Genomic DNA, 7,741 nt, shown 5'->3' on the forward strand with positions numbered 1-7,741 from the left:
TTCGTTTTCGCAAACGTTACGTTCGTTTTATTTGGCACAAATCTGATTCCATACGAATCCGCTTTGAACTCCCGAATTGACACAAATGATTCGCGAACCCGCTACGAACTCCCGATCTGATTCAAATGATTCGCGATCCCCAAACTGACTCAAATGATTCGCGAACCCGCTTTGAACTCCCGAACTGACTCAAATGATTCGCGAACCCGCTACGAGCTCCCGAACTGATTCAAATGATTCGCGATACCCAAAATGACTCAAATAATTTGCAAACCCTCTTTGAACTCCCGAACTGACTCAAATGATTCGCAAACCCGCTATGAACTCCCGAACTGACTCAAATGATTTGCGATCCCCAAAAAGACTCAAATGATTCGCGAACCCGCTTTGAACTCCCGAAATGACTCAAATGATTCGGGAACCCGCTACGAACTCCCGAACTGATTCAAATGATTCGCGATACCCAAAATGACTCAAATAATTTGCAAACGCTCTTTGAACTCCCGAACTGACTCAAATGATTCGCCAACCCGCTATGAACTCCCGAACTGCCTCAAATGATTCGCGATCATTTGTATGTTGTTAACAAATAAAATATCAATATTTCCATTCCGAACTGCTTTCCACGTCGAAATATCCACATATCTAGGGTGAGTGGAGATCCGGGGCTTAGCCCAGAAAAATCCATGTATGTGACTTTTTATTTTAATAAATCAGAAAGATTTACCTTGTTTAAAATATACAAAAACAATAAAAACAAAAAAAGCAATGATTTTGCAATACATATTTTCCATGGTCATATCTATAAATTTATTTGCAACGCTGCTTTTATTTTGCGTGTCAGTCTAGTTTGAGCTTGCAATACCATTTTTCCTTTGCGCTTCACTTTTCTGCACGTCACTCTTTTTGGCACCGTTTTTGACGTGGGGGCGGAGTCAATGGACGGGGGCGTGTACAACATGCCTCCATGGAAGTGACGTCATCGGCCCGAGACGCAGCTCACTGATCCAGGTCCTGTCATAATGAGCAGAGACTTTCGACTGGATCCTTTATTTCGGGTTCGCGATTCATTTGAATAAGTTTGGGAGTTCGTAGCGGGATCGCGAATCATTTGAGTCAATTTGGGGATCGCGAATCATTTGAATAAGTTCGGGAGTTCGTAGCGGGATCGCGAATCATTTGAGTCAATTTGGGGATCGCGAATCATTTGAATAAGTTCGGGAGTTCGTAGCGGGATCGCGAATTATTTGAGTCAGTTTGGGGATCGCAAATTATTTGAAACAGTTCGGGAGTGCGTAGCGGGATCGCGAATCATTTGAGTCATTTTAAGGATCACGAATCATTTGAGTCAGTTTGGGTTCGTAAATCATAGCTGTATATGGATAGGCATTTGTAACTAATTTAGTAGCTAGTTATAATTACATTTTCCACGCTTGTTTAGGTGTGAAATGTGAACTCGTATTTTTTGTTTTAATGATGTGCCTTTTTTTGTCATTATAGAACCTTTTTAGCATGAAAGGTTCTTTGGAGTTGAGTGAAGAACCCTATATGGTTCTATATAGAACCCCAATGATCCCTTTCTTCTAACAGTTTGTTGTCATAAGCAGGGTTGGTTCTAGGGTGAGTGGAGATCCATGTATGTGACTTTTTATTTTAATAAATCAGAAAGATTTACCTAGTTTAAAATATACAAAAACAATAAAAACAAATTTAAAACATTTTATTTAAAGTCTATCCCTTGTATCCTGACACATATGCTGATGTTGTGTCTCTATCTCACTTTTTTTTTTTTTTTTTTTTTTTTGTCTCTGTCTCTGTTTTATTTTATTTTCCAATCAAGCCTGACTGGCTACACTCGTCCTGGTAGAACAGGGATAAGAAGCAAACATGAAGCAGTGCACTGACACACTCTTACTCTATAAAGCTATACCGGTCAAAGGACTTTATCTCTGTGTTTAAAGCCAAGTATAATTATAAACGCAGGGCTCTATACACTTATATTTTTGAAGGAGGACTTACACAGCACTTACAAATTGCATAACTAATCATAAGAAGGTTAATGTATCAAATATACAATTTGGAATAGGCTACAGAAATATGAAATTATGAAAACCTAGTACTTTGCCACTAGGTGGCGGCATGCCCACTGCCTTAATGAGTGAGTCGGTCAGTCATTTAATCAATGGATTCGTTAGAACCGGATGATTCATTCAGAAAAAAAAGTGTGTGTGTGTGTGTGTCCCCTACAGACTGTGCTGCGCAACCGTTAACTGTTCGATGTTCAAAATGTGACGTTAAATCAGACACAATTTAAAACCGAAAAATAAATATAAAAGTTACAGATACCTGAAGTAAGCTGTTGTATCTTGGCATTCAAGTGTTTTTGGCTGGGGGGTTTTACTTCCTTTTTTTTAAGAAGAAGAAGATTAATTTTGAAATATCCATTTTTATTTTCGAATAAATTGATCTAGTAAAATACTACACGCCAACAAACCGCCTGCCTCCAAAAGATCTCATTTCATTGGCTGGATCGTACAGACGCTCATCGATGGTTGGCCAGTTTACATGTCAGTTAAAAGCACTAGACTCAGTGGGCGGTTTTCGTTGGATGTGAATGACAACGCTTACTTACTTGGGTACATTTACAGACACTGCGGACTTGAGTCGAGAGATATTTATTTATTTATTTAAATTCTAATATAAATTACTTTATTGGGCATGAAAACTCATTGATGGCATGGTGGTAATAAAAACATTCGGGGCTTTACTGAAAACATTCGGGGCTCCAGCCCCCTTAGCCCACCCCTAGCGCCGCCCCTGATCATAATCCACCAATCAGAACACACGAGATCTCTTTGACCACAGCTGCTGTGCTTCTAAAGCTCTTACAGCAGCGCAACACTGGATTTCTCTGAGGTGGTCGGATCACATCAGATTGTGGTTAATTTGCAGATCATGACTACTCTATCTACTTGTCCTCTCCCTGCAGTTTGGTAATATAAAGATTCCTCCTGAATTTGGGATCCTGGGGTTGTTTTGGCACTTTAGGCTATTATTCATTCATACATTATTCTGCAACATTTTGTAATTAAATTATTGTTTGTAGTACCGGTAACTTAATATCACATTTTAATCATGCTGATTAGGCACCCAAACTGACTCAAATGATTCGCGAACCCGCTTTGAACTCCCGAACTGACTCAAATGATTTGCGAACCCGCTATGAACTCCCGACCTGACTCAAATGATTCGCGATCCCCAAACTGACTCAAATGATTCGCGATCCCGCTCCGAACTCCCAAACTGACTCAAATGATTCGCGAACCCGCTCCGAACTCCCGAACTGACTCAAATGATTCGCGATCCCTCTCCGAACTCCCGAAATGATTCAAATGATTTGCGATCCCCAAACTGACTCAAATGACTCGCGAACCCGGTTTGAACTCCCGAATTGACTCAAATGATTCGCGAACCCGCTACGAACTCCCAAACTGATTAAAATGATTCGCGATCCCCAAACTGACTCAAATGATTCGCGATCCCTCTCCGAACTCCCAAACTGACTCAAATGATTCGCGATCCCTCTCCGAACTCCCAAACTGACTCAAATGATTCGCGATCCCTCTCCGAACTCCCGAACTGATTCAAATGATTTGCGATCCCCAAACTGACTCAAATGATTCGCGAACCCGCTTTGAACTCCCAAACTGACTCAAATGATTCGCGAACCCGCTAAGAACTCCCAAACTGATTCAAATGATTTGCGATCCCCAAACTGACTCAAATGAGTCGCGATCCCTCTCCGAATTCCCAAACTGCAGATAGTGCTCTAAGCTAGTTTTTGACCGCACAGTCAAATGGTAATGAATAACAGCCCTAGAACAGAACAGAACAGAACATCCATACAATCTGCAGTATGAGACATACGGCCAAATCAAGTTTTTTATTATTCTTGACATCCATGAATAAAAGTCATGTGGGTTTGGAACAACAAAGGTAAACAAGTAAATGGTGACAGATTTTTTTGGGGGTGAATGAATGCTTTAATTCTACTGATAATTGATTTTCAGTTATTTGTGCTCTGTCACTTCTAAATATTTTTTACTTAAATGAACTGTCTTTTGCTCATTTCAGCAAACAAAAACATGCAAGACTGCAAACTTTCCAGTACTTCTGTACTGATAATCCGGTTTCCACCCAGTCCCAGGAGGTTTGTCTGTTTTATCCTTCTTCACTAAAATGTCTTAACATTGCTTGGTTATTGACCAGTAATGCTAGAAGATTGTAGATATACAATAGGAATTTTGTTATTTACTACTTTTTTCAGATTATATTAAACCTGGAAAATATTGGAGAAGATCAATTAAGTTTTCAGGAGCACATTACTGTGATACATGCTGAACTTTGTAAAAGACAAGCTGACTACACCAACATATCAAAAATCTAATGAGATGTGCTCTTTTTAAAAGAGTTGATTCAACATGAGAGGTCATGGACATGTTCCAATTTCTTCGGGTTCCACAACTTGTGAGTATTTGTTTTTAGTGTTGTTTCCTTTGAGTTTAGTATATTTTGCAATTTTCAAACAATTTTCAAACAAACTGCATGACGTTCATTGTGATGAGCAGATATTTGAGATGCCATAGTTTTAAAGAAATGACAGCCACGATCACTTGATTGCATGTAGCTCTGTGAATGTGATAAGAAAATTAAATAAAAATGTCTTGCTCTTGTAGAATAATGTTCTAATGTAGAATGTTTTACTCTTATTGACAGTTGTTTTGTAATATCAGGAGAATAAGATGTTAAAATTGAGAGAGGGCTGCTCAGTTTTTCACAAAAACATTTGCACTATTTAAATGAAACACGTGGAGGCAAAAAAAAACACTGATGCATTTTTTTTTTTAGCAACCGGCCTTTAGATCTAGCATTCTGCATGCTTTAAATCAGATACAGAAATGATGTAGCTTGAACTTATAGCATTTTTATTTAAATTAACAACAGAGAGAAAGTGAGAAACTGCTTGTGTGAATAATGTTTGTGTAGTGTTTCTTCAATAATCAAGCTGCAAGTTTAGTTAAATCAAAAACAGATGCAGTGTTGCTTTTTAGTTTTTCAGTATGCTATCCAAGCTATTTTATTAATGAATTTTGCATTGATCTTGAAATTTCTGTCATGATTGTTTGTGAGTTGTGTCACTAGCCAGTGAATTGGCCCTTACTTACCAATGTGGTAAAAAATGGTCAGTCACATCCCTAATTGTTTGGAAGAAAGTATGCAAGATCCTAAGTTATTTCAAAAATAATTTATTTTTTCCAAATTGCAGAAATCAGTAAAGCCAACTCAGACTAGTTTTTCATGAAGCTTCAAACCCCCTCCATGCAAAAAGAGCCAGCATCAACATGGAGGGTGCCAACATTATGAGCGCACAAATGGATTTGATGGAGGCAGTGAAGTGCCTCTTTGCTACTTATTTCATATTCGGTGTGGAATACCCCAAGCACATCACTCACATGATCAATTTTGTTGAGCAATACCTGTTTAAACTCTCCAGAAGGCAAAAAAATAAATAAAAAACTGTCTGTCCCAGTGTTCAAAATGTATAATCAATTATCATAATACTTTTATATTTTGTGAATAGTGCTAATTTAAATTTGTAAATATGAGGCGATTGATGTTATTCTGAAATGCTGATCTGAATTTGAATCTGTAATTACAATTCTTTATGAGTGATATTAATGTAAATTTGTAGATTTGAAGTACTTCTATATCAGTATTTTCCATTGTGAGTTATATTAATATGGATTTGTAGTTTTGAGGTACTTGATGTTGTTCTAGCCCTGATGGGAATTTAGATGAATCTGTATATTTGCATTATTTATTAGTGAATGATTAATGTAATTTTATAATGGACTTATTTTGTAATATGTAGATGTAGGTGAAACTCTATTTTTATTATTTAAGGAAGATTTTAAAATGGTTGGTGTTTTAATGTTGATTTGTACATTTAAAGCCTTGAATATTTGAAATTACAGTCGCATTCAGTAATAGTAATTATTTTTGTTAATATAAATAAATGATTAGTTCTATGCACTTTGGGTGTATTAATGGGTGACTTTTTATGTGAATTACATTTTTACATTTTAGGGTCTTGATGTTTGTCAATTATATGAAATATTAAATTCGGAAAGGACAAACTAAATAATCATGAATATAGAACCTTTATTCCATATAGAACCTTTGACCCGATTACAAACAACCCTAAAGGGTTCTTCTGAGTGAACCCCTTAAAAAGGGTTCTATATAGAACCTTTTAGGGGATCCAAATACGTAGCGCCTGACAGAACCTTTTAAGGTTCTATATAGAACCTTTTCTTCTTAGAGTGTATCCAGGGTTGCCAGGTTTTTGCTACAAAACCCGCCCAATTGCTAATCAAAACCAACTGATTTTTTTTTTTGCACAGAATTCCACAATCTATTACATTAAAAAGTGTACATGCTTGCAAAATTTGAATAGCTTTTTGTTTCCTCGAGGGTAATTTAGATTCAATATATTATTAGTAGTATTTCACCTCATTTTAAAAATCTATAAAACATGTTTTTTTTACCTGCAAATTTACATTTATGTATATCAAATTTAGCCATTAAAATAAATAAATATATAAAATAAATACAGGTCTGTTTATCTTTGGAGTTTACATTAATGCTGCCCTAAAATAACATCTTTCCACTCTAAAATAAAATCTCCATCAACATATCAAACAATAAAATCAAGTACATTCTTCCAGAAATAAGGCACAAAAGGGCGGTACCAAAATGAACAGTTGTCTCTGGTTACAGTTAACATCAGTATCTTTTTAAAATTTAATCAAATAATGTTTAGAAGGGTATACTCTGTGCAGAAGTTTAAAGGATACTTCTTTCACCTTATTTGTTAAGAAATATCGTTTGGGAGCCAGACTTTTATTCCAGTCAACATCACTAACAAATGTACTCCAGTATGCAATTACATTTGGTTTCGAAACAACATCCTTCTGGAAAAGGATGAAGGATGAAAAAGGATCATTATAATTATTACAGGAGAAACATATTTTACCTATAGGGAAGTGATTTGGTGAAAGGCATGGAAGTTGCTCATAATTAACTCTTTTTTTGCTGTTTAAACAAAAAAAAATTAGACTGTATCAAAACCCAGCCAATCACATTTCGAGGGGGATCACCCGGTAAAAATCGCATTCCGGTAGGGTCAAATACACGTTTTGGTTGGGTTCCCCTAGTAAAATTAACATTTTAGGGGTTAAATATCATTTTATTGTGTTCGCTTAAAGCAGCGGACATGAAAAACAACACGCGGCAATAGTCTTAAACACATGGGTTTATAAAGAACACTTTCTATGCAAAACAGTTTTGCCAGATTGGCCTTTAAATTATATGACTGACTACTCTTACACTCTTAACATCAGCAGAAACTTTCTATCACAAAAGTTTCTTTGGGGCAAAATAACTTTCTTCATATTATAAAAAGGTAAGAAAGAGTTTTGTTCTTTAAAGAACGTTGACTGAATAATTCTTTGTGGAAACAAAAATGGTTCTTCTATGGTACAGCTGTGAAATACTTTTTTTTTAAACACCTTTATTTTAAAGGTTCTTTATGGAACCATTTAGAAAAGGAAAAAAAAAATATGGCATCGTTAAGCACCTTTATTTGTATACACAGATTTTGTCATTATGTGCAAAAACT

Source organism: Carassius auratus, chromosome 11 (genome assembly GCF_003368295.1).
Source record: "Carassius auratus strain Wakin chromosome 11, ASM336829v1, whole genome shotgun sequence".
NCBI classification, from domain to species: domain Eukaryota; kingdom Metazoa; phylum Chordata; class Actinopteri; order Cypriniformes; family Cyprinidae; genus Carassius; species Carassius auratus.